Source organism: Lycium barbarum, chromosome 2, assembly GCF_019175385.1.
Source record: "Lycium barbarum isolate Lr01 chromosome 2, ASM1917538v2, whole genome shotgun sequence".
Lineage (NCBI taxonomy): Eukaryota > Viridiplantae > Streptophyta > Magnoliopsida > Solanales > Solanaceae > Lycium > Lycium barbarum.
In genome coordinates, this window is record NC_083338.1 from 123430698 (window position 1) to 123453815 (window position 23118).

Consider the following 23118-nt stretch of genomic DNA (forward strand, 5'->3'; position numbering starts at 1 on the left):
CTGTTTGAAATTTCGTTTACATTGTTAGGGTCTTTATTCCTAATTCTTCGATTCCCAAGTTAATATAGTTGTTTGAAATTTCTAGTTCTTTCATATAATATAAAATGTCATAATTCTTCTGCTGAGCAAAACATTTTGGAAGATGAAAATCTTATTTCTTTTTGGGGACCGTGGACACCTGCTTAATGTTTTTATTGACCATCCCAGTAGTTCCCCCTTCAATAATCAAAATCGAAATGTAATCGACTCGATCACCACGCATTGCAAGTTCATAATACGTGTCATTTCCATTTTTTTTTTTTAAGAATAGCAAAATTTGTTTTCATGAAAGCTTGCAAAGAGCTAATGACACAGGTTTTAATAATCTATTTGAAGGAAGTGATTTTTTTTTTTTAATTTTAGTGATAGAGTCTCCGCCTTCTCTCTACAACATGATGTAAAACATGTTTAATATATAGTACGACCTAATAACTATCTCAATTGAAAGTAGAAGTTTGGCTCCAAAATTGCTTAAATTTATCAAAACGCAGAAGGACATATAATATAGAATATAACCTAATAAGGGGCAAAAGTGATCCACAGATAGTAATACTCCCTCTGTCCCGAAAAAAAATTGTCTTAATTTGACTTGACATAAAATTTAAGAAATAAAAAAAGACTTTTAAAATGTGTGGTCCAAAACAAATCTTAGATATTTGTATAGCTGTAAATAATCTCATAAGGTTAAATTGTTTATAAATAGAGAAAGGTGTCAATTTTTTTTAGACAGACTAAAAAGGAAAAAAAGATAATTTTTTGAGACAGAAGAGTATCATAGACCATTACAAAGGCCCAGTGATAAAGAAAATGAGTTTGAAGGAAAAGGTGCTTCATCAGCCATGTGTGGTAACTTTAGCGCATTAACAATTTGAAACATATGTTGCCCCTGTGAGACTGCTAAACTTTATTGGGCAATTTGCATGATTGGCCTTCGTCGGGGTGGTCTTTAATTTTTGTCCTTCACTTAAATTATCCCGAAGTTCTGAGTTCGAATCCCGATTTAGTCATAAAAAAAAATCGAGACAAGACTTTGCGACGTTAAGGTATAACTAAAAGTTTGCCAGATACGGCCGACTTTGCCTTATGAGGCAAACTTTTAATTATGCCTTAAGGAAAGTCCGCCTTATAAGGCAAAGTCTGCCGTCTCTGATAGACTTTTAGTTATGCCTTAACACTTTTGCAAAAGCCTTGTCTTGCGATTTTTTTTTTACTGAGCGGGGTTCGAACCCAGAACCTCGGGATATTTTCGGCCACCTTTTTAAGCGAGGGCAAAAATTAAATACCAGCAATTTGAGGGGCAAAAATTAAAGACCACCCCAAAAGAAGGGCAATCCGCACAAAAAAAACGAATTTTGTTATCCTCCCTTATGAGAAAATGCCTCGAGCCAATGTTCGAATACCAGGCGCTACGGCGCTGAAGTAACCCATGCCATACTCCCAGGAAAAGCTCGAACGACAGGAATCACACAAGGGTAGATTAGAAACCTCTGGTAAAATGTCCGCCCATAACCCAGCAGATAAAGTACATTACATAGTCCAGAGCCCAAGTTTATAATCAAAATGAGCCTATATATTTAGGACGAAGTGTGCAAATACGCAATTTTGGCGCCGTTATTTATGTTGTACCTAAAGTTGATTCTTTTTGCAAATATACCACTTTGGAACCACGTCAGAAGATGGAACTGAAGTTGTAAAAACTTATGTTTGAAATTTGGCAAACTTTAGACATTTTTTGCTTGAAGTGTGGCCTCGTTAAAGTCAAATATCAAACATTTTTGCCCAAGCCAACATCATATACTTATTACCAAAGTTGTGGAGTTGGCAACACAAACTTCAAACATTTTTTTTACTAAAGTTGCGGCCTTGGCAAAGCCTAATACTCCAAACATATAATGGCTTGTCAAGGCCAATTTCAAACATTTTTTTACTGAAGTTGTGATCTTGGCAAGACCTAACTTCAAACATTTTTTACTGTGGCCTTTGCAAGACCAAATTTCAAACATATATTTGGATGCACCTCATACGTTTCAGCATGAGATAAGGCATATATTTGACTACACTTCAAACATTTCTACTATATTAGAAATGAGAGTTTGGAGGACGAACATGGGAAGAACAGGGGTAAAAGTGTTATTTTAATGTTTAGCTATTTTTCTTTATTTATCATTCATCATTTGTCTTTCTTTCTCCCCCCAGCTTATTTGCCCTTGACTTCTTCCTTCTTGAGGACCATGTAAGGTCTGATTCTTTTTCTTTTTATAGATATCATTGATTTAGAATCTAGATTGTTTGATTTACAATCTTCATTTTGCCATGAAATTATACTTGCACTTTATTTTTCTTTAGTTAAGACATAGCCTGTCTGGTTTTGATATTTAGTTTTCCTCTTTTGTCAGTTTGAATTCTGCCATACGTGATTATTTGTTAAGATGCCTCTATGAAATTTTATGATTCAATACCCTAGCTGCTACCGCTGGCTACAGAATATGGAAACAAAAATATTAACAAGGATGAAATTTCTCAATGAAAGGAAGATCCAGCAAGTGTGTTAACCTCTTCTTAGCAATCAATCAAGCTCTTTACATAGTATTGGACACTGATTAGATCACTAAACTTGATTTCTACTGCTGATAAAAACTATCATTTTGTTGATTGGTAAGTTTCTCCGAGATTTATCAACGTTTTCTTATGTGCTTTCATTATTTTTTGTTTTTGTATCTTCGGATTGTTCTTAACCATTTATAGTCAATCTACTTCCCTCTGTATTGTTTGATTTATCGAGACAGTTCCCATGCATACAGGGACAAAGTATGGAGTCGAGGATAAATCTAAAGCAGTAGAACAAACACTGATCCTAATCTACGTACAAAGAAAAAGAAGAGGGGGCATGGAAATCGAAGAAAGACAATCAAAATAAGACAATTGTTGCCAAGGTGATGCGGACTTGATTGCAGAACACTAATCAGGTATCGACGAACATTGAATGTCTAATTATGTACTTTGAGTTTTACATAGCTTTTGATTGAGATACATTCCTATAGGCACACACACAGAGCCCTATCGATATGGCTTGACAGAGTGTGTGCGTGTAAAATATTTTTTTCTTAAGGATATTATTTCCCCCGTTATTCATTTGGTTGAACATATAGTAAATGAAATTCAAGCATTAATAATCACAAACAGTAAATTATGGAAATGATATTCACATGTTATAGGAGTAAGCATTACAGAATATGAATGGAGTGGAAATAATTTTCAAATATTTTGCAACTACAAGCTAGAAAATAGTTCACCATGAAAATGATTCCGCTATCAGAGTGGTAGCTTTTATACTTGCAATGTGTTTTATGTTAAAAATCAGTGTGAAGTAATAGTCTGTCTCTACCTGATTTGCAAATAATATTGAATTTCTGTCATGAACTTATCTGTAATTATTTTTTGCTTTCTTTTGCTCTATTATTAATTTAGCTAATTTGATTGTTGGATTTTAGTGCTAATTCAGGGAGTCCAGAATAGAGGTGAAAATGGTATAAAAGAAGCTGTTAGGCCAAGACTTCTCAGGAATTTCATAACTATCTTAGGAAATATTAAGTTTAAATGGACTAAGTAATATATGAAGAGTTCAATTGTGGAGAATAAGTCACGTTATTATCGCGGCATCTGCACATGATAAAACTTTTAATTATCAGACTGTCGCCCCTAATGCAGTTAATCACTTAAAGTTCTACAAAGTTTTTGCGTTTTGTTGAACTCTCCCACTAAGATATTTTTCCTAGGGAAAGGCAAATGGTCCAACAAGTGAAATGTTGTGTTCAATTCAATTGATTTGGTTTATGTTGACATCATGTAAATGGAATAGGATGCTGATGGAAGGTAAATCAAATTTTAGAACATGTCACTGCATCTTACCGGTGCAACTGGCACACTATTCAAACGGAAAGAATTTTCAGTGAGAAACGAAGAGATGAAATTGAGAGGAAGGGTGTGGTTCGTCCCTCCATGTGGCGCTCATCGTACAGCGCCATCGCTACCTGCAACAGTTGATGGTCAATGGTGATGTAAAGCATTTACTTTAGAAGGTGAGCTTTTCAATTGTCATATGCTTCGCGATTCTTGAAATTAACTTAATGTGTTTTCTGCTCATCCGGTAAAAAATTTCTGCTGTAGGATAGGCTAAAATTGAGGCTCAGTTTTGCTAAAAGTTATTAGAGGTTCCACTTCTAATCAAAGGATTAACATCAGACGTAAGTGATACTAATTGTTTTGTCTTTCTTTTGGAATTTGGTTCCAAGTGTAGGCCTTGCAATCTTGTCCAGTTCAGTTGCTATCTTCTTGGTTTTTAGCATAGTGTTCTTTCGTAGTGTAAGTTATTTTCACTCAGCAGGAAAAATTGAAATAAGAGTACTCTGTATGAAGTTCAAGTTCTATGATTTGGTTTTTCTTGAAATGTAGGTTTCTGAATTGAAAATGAAAAACATATAATAAAGCACCATTTAAACATAACTCAGGTAAAGATTGAACACAATTTATTAAAGATTTCCTCTTTCCAGATTCTTGGTTATGAAAGCTGGGGACTTTATTAATTCCTTTTCAGCTCTATTGATGTCAAAATGGGCCTGATATAGGTATTTGTTTCTTTTGGCAATAGATTTTTATGTTGTATACACCGGAAGTGTAAAGAATTTTTTGCATTGTCGGGGCACTCAAACGATATGCAATCTTGAAAATAATTCTCCATCTAATTTTCTTTTTTGTTCCTGTACTCTCTCTCTCTCTCTCTCTCTCTCTCTCCAGGTCGTTTTTGATGCATTCAATAAAAATTTGGCTAAGGAACGGGGCATGGAAAATGATATAAGATGCTATTATATCAGGCCCTTTTATATAATACTGCGTGAATGGAATTGCTTCTAGCTATGCAGCTTGAAGCAAACATATTCTACTTTATTCTTTCCTGTCTTCATGCTTTCTTTCCAGTACTAATCTGAAGAGAAGAAGCATCCAAGACCACGACAAAAATAGGAATATGGAAAAGTCAAAGCTGCATTACTGCCCTCAATTGCTAGATGAGAGGTTACTGAGGCTACTGATATGTTACATATATGTATTGAATTTTACTGGGCCAGCACTTTTATGTAGTTACTCTCTCACCTTAAAGTTGCGTGAAGCTAAAATATTCCTCCTTTGCTTAATGAAGGCACATACATTCTTTTGTTGCCCCGAACTGCGCTACTACTATGTCTCTATGCTCAAATCTTGATCCTATTTTGGGGTTGTCTTTTTTAGTTCTTAGATACTTTTTTACGAGTTCAGCTGGTTTTGTAAAGATTTGTCTTCCATGTATTGGAATATTTTGCAGTTGGCGTGTTGTGACTTCTCTAAGCATTTGTATTTGTATTCTTACTCTTTCACGTATATCAAAGTCGCTTTATGTACAACGTAAAGATGTATGAATTACAGTGAGCTTAAGTTCAATGGATTTGTAAATAAATGTGCGGGAAATGAATAATGAAATTGGTGATAAGAATTTTATAGTGATGTACAATAGAATTGACAACATGCACAACTTCATTCTACTTGGTAGCATTTGAACTGCCATTACTCTAATGTCATATAAATAAGGAGGAAAAATCATATTTTCGTGAATTGATATAAACTTACCCGAGATGACAGTTAATTGGGTTCATTTGTTTGCTTATATTTGATGTAGTGTTACTTACTTCAAGCATTTCCTTTTAATGTAAATACCAAGCCACTTCAGCTATAGGCGTACAAAGAATGGGAGATGAAATTATTTAACAGGGAATTCTCCAGGCTATAATGAACTATTCAGTTGCAGGGAAATACAACAATGACTAAAGAATTATGTTGTTGAATACTGCACTAAGAGTTGAGAACCTCGAATTTTGACGATGGTTTCTAGGAAAAGACAACTGCAGACAGGTATATTCTCATTCTATAACTTAGTAATTTGATTTCTCAATCTGGTGTTCATCTGCTAACAATGAGGTGATCAGGATCCGTTCATGTTTTACATAAATGGAGAGGCGAGGGAAATCTTGCTTAGGAGTTGATGAAGGTTGCTTGAAATTATTGTAACTTTAATATGAACTCATCTATCGTATTGTAAGCAGGACTTCGCAACATATGCAGAGGCATGACATGGTGAAGCATTGGATCACACTCAATAAACCTTATACATATTTATAGTACAAGGTTATGATCTCGGCAGCCAGTCATCACAGGGGCGATGATATATCCTTCTTCATGCCTTTTATAAAGAAGAAAACAGTGGCAGGTTCGAACCTTACATTGCTGCACACAATGGCCTCTTGGTTCATACAACTGCAGTGAGCATTTTAGAAAGAAGTATCAGGCAGTTAATACATATACTTTCACTAACATTGAATTCTTTGATACTTGAGTCGGGATAAATAAGTTATCACCTTGAGATTGAAAGTGTCTCATGATGTAAATCTATATTTACTATTGTCACGCCCCGAACCATGGCCTGGGCGTAACACGGCACTCGGGCCTTGCTTGCATGTGTCTGAGCGAACGTCATGGCTTGCTTGTCAACATGAGCATCAAACCAATATAATCTATATGATGCAATTTAAATGAATCATGAAAATGTAATTTGCGGAATAAAGTCTTGAAATTATCTCGTAGCATGAAATATCATGAAAACATAACAGTCTGCAAACATGAAAGCATAACTGACTCTGTGGACTAACATCTGTCTATGAAACCTCTAAAACAAGTCTGAATACTAGCTACCAGGGCATGGTCCTAGACTACCATAAACTGAATACTAATGCAAACTCCATGTTGAATCCCGAGAGGAGTGGGGCTCACCAATAAGCTGATAATTGAAGTGATCCTACTGCGCAGGTGTATGCTCCTGAAAATCGATATCTGCACCGTGAAGTGCAGGATCCAGGCGAAAGGGACGTTAGTACATGGTGAATAGTACTAGTATGTAAAACCTGCTGCAATGAAGAACATGGCACAACATAGGTATAGGACATGAACTGAAACTGAACGTAACTTGAACATGAGTAAATTCTGAAAACAGGAAATCAATGGAAATACATGTATGTAAAACTGCTTGTAACGTGGGGAACGCTATAGTATAACCGACAATATGATCTGGTACTTGCGTCCTACCAGCAGAACACTCACACCTTGCCAGGGATATGAGATTTAAGTAATAATAAGCATGTAAGGATCCAAATTGCATAATGAAGGTGTTGTCTCCTTGTTGACAACCCTTATCCTACGGTGTCAACGTAGTTTCAGGCTATCTGAGCCTTCTCGGTTAACTAACCAATTCCCAAAAACATGAACATGATATAGTTGGATAAGAAGCCCATGATTTTCGTGAAATAACTTGTAATCGTGATTTCACGAAATAACTTGTAATATGGTTTCTTGAGATAAGTTGTCAAAGTCTTGCAAACATGTTCTTGATTCATGAGTAATAACAATAGTTCATAATTATATATATAATTGACTTGAAAACATGCTTGTAACTTGCTAGTTAAAATCATAAAGTTTCATATAAACATAATGAGAACACATGAGGAAGAATTCATGATTCATGGATTAAGTTAGGGTTCCTAATAACCGTAATGGAAGATTAGGAATACAATAACGAACATAGATACAAAATTCATGTACATAAATACATAAATACGGGCTACCAATATGTTGGGTTTAATGCCCTAGGATTTGAACTTCATGAATATCAAGAAACGGAGCATGGGGAAGAACGTAGAGATTCCCACATGTGGATGAAAGTTCTACATACCTTAATTGCTCCAAAACTTGAATTAAAGACTTGAGTTTTGGAGAAGATTTCCTAAATCTTGATTCTTGAACCTTGAGATGGGTTTTCTTGAAAACCCTAGATTAGGAACAATAATTTCTTGCTTAGATTATTAGAATATATGTTAGAATTGAGTTGGAAGGGTTTGGATTGACTTACCTTGATGTTTTGGATTGTTGCTAGGGCTTGGAATTGTGAATAATGAAATAAAAGAACTCAAGGTTTGAATTTATACAAAAGGGGGGCGGAAGTTATATGGACGTATTATACGGTCCGCATAATATGACCATATTTCATCATGGCTGAACAGAACGTCGATTTAGAGCATCACGAAGTACGGACGACTTATACGGTCCGTATAAAATTATATGGGCCATATAAGTAGTTCGTATAACATGACCAGTGAACAAACTGCTATGTACTCTTTCAGTAAAATGGCCATAACTTTTTGTACAGATGTCCCCTTGACCCCCATAATATACCGTTGGAAAGGTATTTCAAAGGGATACAACTTTCATTCAGGAAGTTTTCCCAAATTCCAAATTAATAAAGGGGTTATGGTCGTAGGAAATAAGACCTTCTACAAACTCACTTACAAACATGGCCCGTAGAGTGGCTTCCAACTTTGCTTTGCCCAAAGACATTTCTTATGACTTGGTTAGTTTTCAAAACACCTCCTATAACCCTTATATTGGTTCCATTATATTATCATCTTATGAGTCAAATCTTCACCCGAAGCTACGAGGTGTTACAACTATTAGATTATTTCATTTTGATATCCATCAGGTGTGTATGTGTGTATGACTTTATGTGCCTCAAACTCAAATCTATGCAGGACTATTGCAAGACAATAATACTCTTTTGATTTCATCAGGAGGTTTCTACGATTATGTCAATATAGAAATGCTTCACAAAGTGTGTATGTATAACTTGACTTTGCTAAACTCTCGTAGTCAAGGTACATATGTATTCGTGCATCATCATTCATGCTCATTCAAATTTTTCGTATCTGATGTTCACTATTGTTCACATAAAAGTACAATTAAGTCGAAATGTTGGGCCCGCGCTGACTATCTAGTATTGCATAAAGTTCATGTGAACAAATTTTTGCCTAGAACTAGCAACTTGTTCTTTGAATTTCTACAATCGAACACGCAATTCAACACTCGAACACGCAATTCAACACTCAAATTTACCTTAAATGAGCTCAAATTTGAAATATAAGTTCCATATATTACAAAGAATAAACCACAATCATCAATTTGCCAAAACGATAATGAATCTAACAAACTAATTCGGCAACAATGGTGATTGTTTAGCATTATCTTCAAGCTTTTTCAACAAGACCACTTGATTTAAATTTACTTTTCATATCCAAAATTCAAGACCACTTCTTCACAACTTCATATTTCAATTGTTATAAGTTCGAAAAATATTATTGAACGAAGAAGAAGAGGAGGACAAAAGCAACACAGAAGCAATTTTGTTTAAAGTTACCTATAATTTGGGTGCTAGATAAACTTTTTGAAAAAAGTGAATATAGGTTAAATGGGGATGACCACATAGGATACCCAATAAATTTTTACTATTTTCAGATCTTATCATATTTAGTTCAGTTCATTTTGTATAGGGAAAGAGCAATCGTTAATTAATTTATGATTATGATTTGCATTTTTTATGCTTAGATATTGATTGAGGGTAATATTAATGTCATCATCACAGATTTAATTATTGTTCAGTGAAATAAAATGAAAAATTAAACTCCATTGTTGTGGTTTTTTTTTTTAATTAAAAGCTTGAAATTCACAAATGAGTTTTGTGATTTGTTGATAATTTTGACAAATTGATGATTGAGGTTCACTTGGGATGTCATTTTGAAGTTGTGACTAATTAAAATTTAGAAACATTCAATGAAGATTTGAGCTATTTGCTGATATTTTTGAACCATTTTGAATAGAGTTTCATGATTAATTAAACTCAAAATTTGTATAATATTGTATAATTTTATATAGCAGTGTAAAAGTATCTATAAACACCTTTTATACACTGTTGCGAAAGAATTTAACTATTCAGTTGTGGAACTAAAAATATGGCTACGTACGTGCAATGTATTGTGTTGGTTTATAATTTTTGAAATTTTCTCTTCAGTTAATGCAGACAACGAAAAACAAAATTTTGGTGTGTACTTCCATTATATATCTCTAGAATTCTCCTTCATCATAATTCACTCCAGAGTAAGCATACTATTGGATAGCGTCGATCCTAAACTAACCTATTAAGGACGAGCCCTGTCGGTCCCGGGCTAGGTTGGGGCCCAGTCTTTTTAAAGGAAAAGGGTGTCCTGCATAACATCGTACTGTCAAAACAATGTACAAATTGCCCTTCATATGGGCTGGTCTTTAATTTTTCCTCCTCAAATCACTTGTCTTTAATTGTTGCCCCACATCTTATTTAATGAAAATTTGTGGGTCAAAGTATCCTTATTCCTTATTCTATGAAACTAGAGATTCTACATTAGAATTAAAGCAGAGTTAAAAAAAAAAAAAATCAACACAAGATATATTCATAGAAACTATGGCTGCCTTAAGGCATAGTTCTGTAGCGGACAATGCATAGTTTCTTTGTAGTTACATATAAACTTACATAGAAACTATGTCTTTTGTAGTTTAGCTTAATTTCTACAGAATTATGCTGGACAAGGCATAGTTCAAAAAACATATATGTACATGGTAAGAGGGTATATTTACAAAACATGACGATATTTTTCAGTTTATAAAATATATCAATAAACTTGTTACAAAATCTATACGAATTAGGCAAATTAAAAAGAAGCAAATAAAACACATTAAATAAGTTAAGGAAATCGTTTTTACTTATTTTATCCACTTTTCTCTCTCCATTCAAATTTTAGAGATATAGTTCCCTGATTTTCTCCAACTTTTGCTTCCTTATTTCATCCACTTTTCTCTCCCCATTCAAAATTAAGAGATATTGTTAGCTAATTTTCTCCAACTTTTTACTCAAAAAGTCCATTATAATCGGTAATTTTTATGTACAAAATTCATACACCAAAAAACATATATGTATAACTTTCGTATGCAATATGTATAACTATATAGATTCTTATAATTTTTATATATGAAATATGTATAAAAATTGTATGTGTAAATCTAATCAAAGTATGTATAAATTTTGAGAAAAATATGTATAATAAACTTGTAATTGATACAACCAAATTCCATACAAAGTTCATATACCAGAAAATAAATATATATTAATTTTTGTATGCAATATGTATAAATGTATAAATTCGTTTTAATTTCTATGTATGAAATATGTATAAAAGTTTTATGTATATTGTGATTATGATAAAGTATATATAAATTGTATAAAATCTGATCAAAATATGTATAGATTATGAGAAAGTATATATGCATAATAAGTTTTCTGATTGAGTCAAACCAAATTCCATCCACTTTTCATTCACATATCAGTTTTCAACATTTTTACGACTAATTGATATAAAAATTTGTTCGCATTTCATACACATTGTGCCGCATATATCTAAAAAGTGACATAGAGCAGACTCCATACACATCTCATATATATATATATATATATATATATATATATATATATATATATATATATATATATTAGTTTTCAATATTTTTTAAAACTACAGTTTATATAATTTATACAGATTTTCAAAACACACAATGATCATATATATCTCAAAATGATACAAATCAAAATTTATATACAATTAATACACAAGTTAGTAATCAAAAATACTTTGTAATATTGGTTTGAAAATTTATATTAGGAGAGAAGCTAGATTTTAGGTATGAAAATAGTGTCTATCATAGGTGGGGGGGGGGGGGGGGGGGGGGGAGAGAAATATTTTTAAAAAGAAAAAGAAGTTGAATGGTAACTATCCTAGAATTAAGTCCACACTGAAAATCAGATTTTCGTCCTTAAAAAAAGCCTAAAATCGTGGGTATCCCATTAAACCCAAATCTGGTATACTTTGTAATTTTGTTGGTATGTTTTGTAAATAAGAAAAATATTCTTATGTTTTGTAATATAGAGTTTTAAATAGGTATTATTAGGTCATTTTCCCTAGTTTCTATGTAACTTAATTTCTATAGAACTATGTCGGAAAAAGCATACTACCGAACTATGCCTTAAGACATAACTTTGCACGAATAGACATAGTTTCTATTAAAAAACTTGCCTTGTGATTTTTTTTTTTTACTCGGGGTTCAAATCCAAAATGTCAAGGATATTTAGGCCACCTTTTTATTACTTAAAGTGTCGAAGAGCAAAATTAAAGACCAGCAATTTGAGGGGCAAATATTAAAGACCACCCTTGAAATAGGGAATTTGTGCTAATGGCCCGTTAATGAATTTAGGTGGTTTGTTGGGCTGACTTTCTTTTTAAGCAATTTGCTTCATTACTAAAGTGACATTCACAGAATCTTTGTGCAATCCTTTGCTATTTGAACATTATTATTTTGCATAAATAAATTGAAAGAAAGATTAAAATTTTGTATTAATTTGCGAATTTTTTAAAATTGTATAAGGAAATGATATTTTTTGTTAAAATGATTTTAAATTTGTTTTTCTCGAAATTATAAATTGTTTAAGGAAATTCTTGTTTGATCTAAAAAAAATACATGAAATTAAAAAAATATATATAGTCGGATAAATGATTGCAAGTTTTTTTGCCATGTAAAGTACAACTAGCTTTATTCCCATTGTGGCTGTTTTTTTTTTTTTTGACTTATGATTTGAATTGTTGAATTTGATTATGCTACTAATAATTGTTTTTTAAAAGAAAATTGACCACCAATTGGGCCGGTGCCTCGTGGGCGGAGACCCAAACTGGCACTTGGGCCGGTCTATTCGGTACAGTGCCTTACTCGGTCTAATCCCTTGCCTTCCTTGTTGGACCGTTTTGTTATGGGTTTTTACCGTGGTGTATTAGGCTAGACGTGAAATTCTCTTTGGTGTTTAGTAAGTAAATAGAAAATACTATGGGGTGGTAGAAGGTTAGGTGAAATGTTGAAGGATGGGAGAAGACAATCATTATGAAATGTCATTTATAAAATTTGTTTTACCTCTTTGTACCAATGAAGTCACTTTTCCTAAATTTTGAGGGTACTTGTTCTTCTAGAAAAAATAATTTGACCAAAAAAATATAAAAATATGTTCTTACATACCAAACACTAGGATACCTAAAAGACTTAAATAGAGGAACCCAACATGTTGTACCAAGTACCACTAGGGTACCAGTGATAGTATATATATTACTATAGAAGCATGGATTTGTCTGCCTTCGTCATCAAAAAAGCCAAAAGTAAAACAAATAAAGTGGGAAATGTCAAATTGAGACATCAACGTAGGACCCATATGGTCATGATGCAGAACTTTGGATATCGCAAAGCCAATGCGTGACATTCAAATACAAGTGGACCCAGTGTATAGCAAATTAATACCCAGTGAACAAGTGATAAGGCATCAAGTACAACATTTTAAGGCATACAAATCTTGAAACAACAACTAAAATTAAAAAAAAATTATGGGCCCCATATATATTAAACAACAACTAATATTAAAAAAAATTGTGGGCCCCATATTAAATACCAACCAATATTAAAAAAAAAGGAAGAAAAAAAGTGGAACCCACCACATCCAAACTCACAGGAAAAAAAAATGAATCTCATATTAACAAAATCAAGCAATATTAAAAAAAAAGTGAATCCCATATTAAAAAAACAAACAATGTTAAAAAAAATTGTGGCCCCATATTAAAACCAACCAGGATTAAAAAAAAAAAAAAAAGTGGAACCCACCACATCCAAACTCACGGGAAAAAAAATGGACCCCATATTAACAAAATCAAGCAATATTAAAAAAAAAGTGAATTCCATATTAAAAAAATAAACAATGTTAAAAAAAATTGTGGGCCCCATATTAAACACCAACCAGTACTAAAAAAAAGAGAAGAAAAAAAAAGTGGAACTCACCACATCCAAACTCACGGGAAAAAAAATGGACCCCATATTAACAAAATCAAGCAATATTAAAAAAAAAAGTGAATCCCATATTAAAAAAACAAACAATGTTAAAAAATGTGCTTAGAAAATCAAACAATTAAATCAATAATGATGGACTCATTGCCACATGCGTATCAACCCATTAATGAGAGTAAATGAAATTATTGTACAGCAACATACTTAAAATACTTATATATTAAAATAAGATAGAATTTAATTACTTTTTCATTTTTTCCTTACTCTAATAAATGTGAAAATATATTAATGTCATAAAAGAAAAAATAATATTAAATGCAGATCAAATAATTAATAAGGTAAATTAGTAAAATTATAATTCTAATTGACGTTTCCTTAAAAAAATCTTGTAAAAAATAACATGACAAGTAAAATGAGTTAAGCAAAAAATATTTACTAAAAATTAAAAAATAGAAGTTCTTCATTTAAATAGAAAATTAAATTTCTACTTTGTTTCATTTTAAACATGTAAAATTAATATAATAATTTGAATTAGAATTATCCAAATCAAAATTTGATAAAAAAATTATATGTATTACTTTACTATTACTACTATATAGAAGAGCCGGTTTAGGCAAGATCTTCGTTCGTGTTCGGTCCTACTTTTTTATTTAAGGGTAAAAAAATCCTTTGTGGTCCCACCCACTTTTTTATTTAAGGGCAACGTGCACCTCATATATTAAAAAATCAAACAATATTCATGTAATTCCCAAAGTATCCCCATCAAGTCAATAATAGTGGATTCATTGTCACATGCATATTAACCCATTAGTGAGAGCAAATGAAATTATTGCACAGCAAAAAACGTGGACCCCATATTATTACTTTTCTTCAAAATATTTAATTGCTGTATTTGCTATTCCGCCATGTCATTTATTTGTTATGTTTACTAAAATAAATATACTTAAAATATATATATATATTTAAAAAATAAGATACAATTTAATATCAAATGAAGATCAAATAATGAATAAGGTAAATTAATCAAATTATAATTCTAATTCACGTTTCCTTAAAAAATCATGCAAAAGACAACATGACAAGTAAAATGAGTTAAACCGAGAATATTTACCAAAAATTTAAAAATAGCATTTCTTCGTTTAAATAGAAAATTAACTTCTACTTTGTTTCTTTTTAAACATGTAAATTAGTTTAATAATTTGAATTAGAATTATCCAAATCAAAATTTGATAAAAAAATAATAAGTATTTTACACTTTTAAATTAATTAAATTAAAATTGAAAGTATCAACTGATGCTTAAATATTGCTATTATTTTATCTCAAAGAGAAGAAAATAGTTTTCTTTTAAACAAGTCTTCTCTTTTAAAAAGTATTAATAAATTTTCATAGCAAACACGAATAAAATAAAGTTTTAGATACGGAGCACAAACTATAATGTTATATTAATCGTATTTTAAACATAACATATATATATATATATATATATATATATATATATATATATATATATTATAATCCGAAGTGTTTGGCCCGTGCGCAGCACGACGGTAGCCCGTCTAGTTTATAGCTAAAAGGATTCGCATAAGTAGTGTGCCAGACAAAGCAATCACATCAATACTGGAGAATATACCAAAGCATAACAGACTAATTTAATTATAGGTTAACAATAACTATTTTGTCCAAGGTATTAAACGATAACTTCAACTTAGAGAAATTTTTCATAAAATAATAGTAATCCGAAGTATGCAACTTTTGATTTGACTTCCCCAAGGCCTTTCTCTTAATTGTTCATTGGAGAAAATCTTAGTAGGCGTTTGGACATGCGATTTCATCTAATGAGAAATTAACGTTTGGACTTGCGATTTCATCTCATGAGATGAAATCAGCGTTTGGACTTGCGATTTCATCTTTAATTTTATCTCATAAAAAAAAATCCAAATCATCCAAAAAGGCATGATTTGGGATTTGAAATCATGATTTCAAAAAATATAAATGTAAAATTTGACCCATACGTTTATATTTTGTAAAAAAAGACCCATAAGTTGGTAGATATATTTACCAATCATGTTTATCAACCATAAATTGGTAGATATATTGTTCGTACCATGTGGGAGGATTATATTAAAGAGTAGTTACATCACTATTCATGTTAAATTTTCTTTTTATTGAACTAAAGTTTGATCAATTGATGTTGTATCTTTTAGAAAGACCTTCTAGTAGCGTATTAATTTTATTATGAACTATGATTTACTCATTTGGTAAGATTGTATAAGAATTGAAATTTTTTTGATAGTTTTCACAACTGGTGGGGTTTTAATGTTTATAAAAAAAACTGCAACTTAAGAAATCTAAATTTCATGTCCAAATATGATTTCATCTCATGAGATGAAACCATGTCCAAACGGCTCCTTATAATTCCATTTTTTTTTTATTAAAATTGTTTTAGTACTTCCAGACTTACCCATGACGCAAGACTTTTATAGTATTAAATTTTGAGATGTACATAATTGACTATTTTATTATTCCTCTACTCCTTGATAATTATTTTACTTAACATAATGATCTTAATTTGGCTTATTAGAGATGCAAACTTGACATTGAAGTGTTTTTTCTTTTCACATTGTAAACAAAGGCAACGGCTAATCCTTTGGAGTGAGTGGCGCTGTGGCGGATCTAACTGTGTCAGGGAATTCACTTGAATCCCCTTGATCAAAAAATTACGTTGTACAAATAGGTTCATTTTTTTTAATATATGTAAATTGTTGAATCATTTTAATAGTTAAGTATATTCACTCACTGTGAAATTACATTTTTAGATCTATTTATTTAAATTTTCTGGCTTTGCTACTTTCCGGAGCTGAAGATTTACTTATCTTTTGTCCTTTTTAGACACATGAATAAACGCCTTTTACAAAAGGCAATAAAATCCTCTATTTTGATTTTAATTTCTTAGATTCTTTATGGAATTTGTATCTTCAATCTTTTCCATGTCGCCAACATGACGACATTCGTTTCGGTCAAAAGAATGTAACGTAAACAAACTTAATTATTATGAAGAACAACCTGAACTTTATGATTATGCGATATACTACTATAGACGTCATTTCATTTTGGTTAGTCGAATTATTAATCGGACAACAAGTTACAATAAAGACATTTTGAAATCATGTCAACTATTAATAAAAAAGTAGGAGCGCCTCCAGCTAATTGATTAGAATTTTATAAAACCCTTTCATGTTTTTTTATGCGACCTCTATTGATTTATTTATCTTTATTTTTTTAATTTTTTTTTCTTTATTACATAGGAGTAGGGGAAGGGGATTACAACGTGGGGATTCGAACCCTCACCAATAAGGTAAAAGTTCAGGTAGCCGATCAACTGAGTTATTAGATCCCTATTTATTTATTTATTTATTTATTTATTTATTTATTGTTTTCCTATTCGTGGGCTCATTATAGTTTCTAACATGAGATAAGAATTAGGGCTCGGCATAAATACCGAAAACCGAAAAACCGAACCGAACCGAAACTTCAACAAACCAAACCGAACCGAACTAGTTTGGTTCGGTGTTTGGTGTCCACCGTAAAAAAACCGAAACCGAAATAGCCAAACCGAAGTTTGATAAAACCAAACCGAAAAATCGAACGCGTACCGAAATTTAATACATTGCCCAAAAAAAAATTAAAATAGTCCAGGCCCATTAAGTTTAAAGCCAAAAAAACCCAATTGTAATAAGTCCTCTTTTGCATTTGTATCCCTAATTTTCCACTTCAATTGAGAAAATCAAATATCCTTAACAAAGAAAGGTAACTAGGATGTGCCTTTAGGATTAATGTATGTCCTTTATGTGTTTTCTTAATTATTCTTACAGTATGTATATAACACCTAGTATCATGATTATAGTTTTTTGTTCTTGTGTATCCTGTTTGTTTGATTTTGATTTCAATTTATCAGTTTTATGTTTTATTGCTTTTGAGAATATGAATTAGTGTCAATGGAATCGCTTCTAATATTATATCAAAAAAATCGAATTGAAAAAACCGAAACAGAACCGAACCGAACTTTAAAAAACCGAAACCGAAAGTACCGAACCGAACTAGTTTGGTTCGGTGTCCACCTTCAAAAAACCGAACTCGAAATAGCCAAACCGAAGTTTGATAAAACCGAACCGAAAAATGGAACGCCCACCCCTAATAAGAATTAGTCAACTTTTCCTTTTCACCCCCTAACTTTGCTTTAAAAATTAAACTCCCCCCTCAACTTTGAACAATAGTCATTCTCTCCCCTTTATTTTAAAATTCCTATTTTACCCTTTCATTATCAACTTGTCTTTTTTACTTTTACTTCTTTATAATCAAGATGTTTTTTTTAATCTCTTTAATTTATGTAAAAAAAATCCTATAAAAAAAATATTACTTTCGAGACGGAAAAAGAAAAGTGAGAAATACTAGTTGAGTATCTAACTTAATACTGTTCTATAATGAAATAAATGAGAAGAAAAATAATTTAATTTATTTTTATTAATAATAATCAAAACTCTGATATCTATTTATACAAGTAAAAAAAAAGGTAAAAATAACTTTATAAATATCTTTCAATGTTGGTAATACAAAATAATTAATAAAAATAGAGGTATATTCTATAACAAATTTCTATTAGATTATCCATTTATATTATAAATGAATTTTAAATTATAATTTAAAATATTCCATTAGTGACAACCAAAACTCGTTTATATATTGACAATAGAGAATAAGAGAGAAGTGAAACTTAAATATACATATGCATATATATGTAAAAATAACAGGTGATATGCGAGTGTGTGTGTGTGTATTAAAATATCAATCATAAAAAGTAGCATTAGATTTTTGCGATAAATTCATAAAAGGATTATTCTACTCATAATATAAATTTAAATAAGAATCTATAAATACTTAGGTTTAAAAAAAAATTATATAAAAAGGTATTACATAGATGAAGGATTGGAAACGTCAAGGGTAAAACAGACATTGCATAGGATAAAGAGGGAAAATGTCTATTGTTCATATAGTTGAGGGGGGAGTTTAATTTTTAAAGCAAAGTTGGGGGGTGAAATTGATTTTCACCCTTTTTTTCTTGTCTATGAATTTGTTTTTGAAATAGTTTCAAGATTTAGTTATATGCTGGAATATTTCTAGCTCAATTCTGTTAAGAATGTCTCATAAAGAGGTCATTTTAATTAGAGCTACTACTATTTGACGATGTCAAATCAATATTTATTCAAATAGGAAATACCGAATATAGATCTGAATACTTTGTAAATGTTTCTTGATGCATTTATTGCTATAGAAAGATAAAAATAATTGCTTCCTTCGTTCTCATGGAATTAGCCATATCATCAATAAAATTAATAGTCAAAAGTAAATCTCAATTAAATCAAGTGAAAGACTTTAGTTGGAGTAGAAATCACATTATGTAATGGTTATCGGATCTATCAAGTATCGATCAATTTGGCCTCTCAAAATAGATACGTGATCGGGTTATTGAAATTTTCATTTTTGTTAAAGACTTAAAGTTCTTGAGGTTTGAAGGTAATGCCTGGACACTTGGTATGTACTAGACACGGTACTTTATAAAGCGTAATGCCTCATTTTTATATTAGTTTATATGTAGATCACTTGACCAAATCATATTAAATATTATGTTTCTTTTAGTATATTTTATGTGTTGTCTGATTTATCGTCGTTTGAGTTTTGCAATTATTTGTTTCCGCATCACATCCTGATTATTTGGATTCCAACAAGTGGTATCACAGCCAATGATTTAACAAGTGATGACAGAGTTAATGGTTCAGCCGTTGATTCAATGAGGTTGAAGATAGGTTCAAGGCAAATTCAAATCAAGTTGCAACGCCAATTTCACGATAATGAAGATTTGTCCGGAGTACTACATGTGGAGATGAATTCTCAACCATATTTTTTACATCCCTGCTGCATCTTTACAAATAAAGCAAAATATTTTTAAACCAATTTTTAACTCATAATATTTAAAACCTTATTTTTAACCATGGCAAGCAGCATTGATGAAGATTATGTGAAGAAGAATAATCAAGATTATTTTGCCAGAAAATTCAGGCCAAGGAGAGATTTGTTAGGTTTAGCCTTGAATTTCCTACTTTGTTTGAAATTTACCATAACTGTGTTTTACTTCAAAAAAAAATTCTAGGTAGAAAATGTTTCCTTTTTGGAAAAGGACATCTACCATATTTATCTTTTTTCTTGGAAGTGAAGTATTGGACTCTATAAATAGGAGATCCTTTCTTTTCATAAACGAGACAATAACATCCACAATGTAATCATTTAAAGAGTTTTGTTTAGGGAGAGATTATTCTTTCAATAGTTTTTATTTTTTAAATTAGTTTTTCCAATATTTAGTTCACTTGACCAAATCATATTAAATATTATGTTTATTTTAGTGTAGTTTATAGGTCATCTAATCTATCGTCGTTCGAGTTTTGCAATTGTTTGCTTCCGCATGATGCCCTGATTATTTCGATCCCAACAGGAGTGGCAAACGAGCGGGTCGAGTAGGATATGGGCGGATCAAAAACGGGTTAAACAAAAATGGATAAGATACCGGACCAGTCCATATTTAACACAGATAAAAATAGGTTAACTCAGGGGCATATGTAGCATTCAAGGTGGGGATTCACTTGAACCCCTATCTTTCAACATGGAGCATAAATTTTTGTGTAAAAATTTATTATTCCAATAAATAGTACTCCTAGACATAAACCCATAACTTTTAAAATATAATGGGTTTATCTAAGAATCCTGAAAGCTTGAACCCATAAAGTTTAAATCCGGGATCCACCTTTGGGTTAACCCACGAATAATATGGATAACCATATTATACATGGCTTTAAGAATAGTTAAGTGAGAATACAAGCCAAAAACAAAATAAGCTTAGATTCTAAGAAAAAACTAATAAAAATAACAAAAAATATTCAAAAAACTAAAAAAAAAAAATTAAAAGTAAAATAAGAAATAAAAAGATCAAATATTTTAAAATTTTAAATGGAAATAAAAAAATAAAAATTAAGTAAAAATAAATATTAAAAAAAATCTAGACACCTATAAACTTTATATGTGATTAATATGCCATTAGCTTGAGGAGAGTGTAGTCGGTGGATAACCCATGTGTTACTCATATTTTAAGTGGATAATATGAGTTGTCTAATATTGGACCCATTTTAAATGGGTGGGGTGTCCAAACCATTTTAAATGAGCTGGTTGGGGCGGACGATCATAAATTTTACCCATTTTGCCACCTCTAATTGTGTGTCGCAAGCCTGTGAAAAATCTCAGGTTAGCCTGACTATATGTTTGTGCGTCGCAAAACACCTGAAAGAAATTCGAGGTTTGCTTACTGCAGGTCTGTGCAACTCATAGGTGTTCCTACGCCTAGATTATCGTTGAATATAAAAGGAATTTTAGGGAGAGAGAAACCCACATAATTCTTCAGTATTTTAAGACCTTTTGTAAGGGGAAAACGACCTGGGGCCTCACCAATTAATCCACCCAAGGTATGCACCCAATTATAATTACACTAATTTTAGTTAATTAACACCAGAATCATCATGCATCTTTAACATGAGAATTTACATCATCAAATTTTCAAGAACTCAAGAAGGGAAGAGCCTAGGGTTTCATCAAGAAGGTAATCCTCAATCCTTTCTTTTCATATGAATAATGATTGAATATAAAGAGCATATTATACGAATTAATTGGTTATTTAGACTACGAATTAAACAAGCCCCAGACTTTATGGTTGCAACAAGGTGAAACCTTCTGTTGGAAACAAAATCTTATGATCTAAAATCTTACAACCACGACAGTTGAAAGAATGAGATGAGTAGACTTTGTTCTCATGAACCATTACGAAACACACAAGTTAGAGGGATTAAGAAAATGTTCCCAAGTTAGTGAGAATAAAATTGAAGTCTTTGAACATATATTGATATATATTGAGCCTGATTATAGGAGAAGTGTAATCGAGATTTACATTAACTTGAAGGACGCGGGAAGTTGAAGCAAGCTTTATAGACCAATATAAGTTAAGGATTACATACTGAAAATGTAGTTTTAATAAAAACTTATGTACTCTATGTTGGACGAAATGCTTAAAAGAGAATTTATGTGATCAAGTATTTAGTCTTCCCAATCTCACTCAATACAATCTTAGATAAGGAAGTAACAATATTGAATGTGGTGTTTATTTCTTAATATGACTTGTCTATTGTTTTGCTCGGTCCTCAGAAAATTATATGCTTACATGTATATCCACAGTTCATGTTCAGTAACTGCTATGATCACATCCAGACAGGTGAGTGCCACGAGGTTCAAGGTTAGCTAATTTTGCGCTCGTATGGGCTATTATTTGTTGGGGAGATAGATCGACAGTACTCCCCCCATGTGTATTGCTAGATCTCACATACGCACAACCACTATTAAGATTACTTGGTTTTCTATCTCAGCTTCAGTTATCAACTTACATTGTTAGTTCTCAGCTTATATCAGCTTTACACTTTAATGAATTGCATGTTTTACTTGTGAAATGTGATTTATTGCTTATTATATTTTACCTCATAAAATCTTGCTCCGCCTTTCTAGGAGGTAGTCTGTAGACTTACAAGGTATATCTTGTAGGTGACACTCAGTTTGTGAGAGTTTGCTACCATTTTTTAGATGCGGATACCGTTGATCACGTTTCCGGCACCACCAATTAGCCAACTTGCAGTCTAACTTACTTCCGCCCCCTTTTCGTGGTAGATCCTCCTTTGTTTTCGGTCATGCATTAGCATTTCGGGGAATGACTGAGGACATGAATTTTGTATTCAATACATTTATAGGCTCATGCTTAGCCTAGTGGTCTTTAATTTTTGCCCTTCAAATTGGTGGTCTTTAAGTATTGCCCTTCGCCTAACAACCTGAGGTTGTGGGTTCGAACCCCAGCTCAGTTAAAAAAAAAAAATTCGCAAGCCAAAATTTTGCTTGCAAATTCTGCAAATCTGCCCATGTAAATTCTGCTTTAAGACAGAATTTCTGCCTGAAGGGCAAATTTTAAAGACCACCATTTTGAGGGGTAAAAATTAAAGACCACCTCCGGCTAAGAGCAATCCTGCAAATTGCCCAATACTTTTGTTGTTATTGTTAATCTTTTTTGTGCTTTC

At 31.8% G+C, this 23118-nt stretch overlaps 1 long non-coding RNA gene across 3 annotated transcripts; it reads left to right on the forward strand.

Moving 5' to 3' along the window:
* Positions 1-2229: 2229 nt before the first annotated feature.
* On the forward strand, positions 2230-6476 carry LOC132621822 (uncharacterized). 3 transcript variants are annotated; one of them, XR_009575698.1, is made up of 4 exons: positions 2230-2277; positions 2841-3005; positions 3899-4118; positions 4212-6476. It is a non-coding gene; the product is annotated as an uncharacterized LOC132621822 (long non-coding RNA). The 3 variants fall into 3 exon arrangements; XR_009575699.1 differs by lacking the exon at positions 2230-2277 and adding an exon at positions 2303-2694 and having other exon boundaries at positions 4207-6476; XR_009575697.1 differs by lacking the exon at positions 2230-2277 and adding an exon at positions 2304-2694.
* The last annotated feature ends 16642 nt before the right edge of the window (positions 6477-23118 follow it).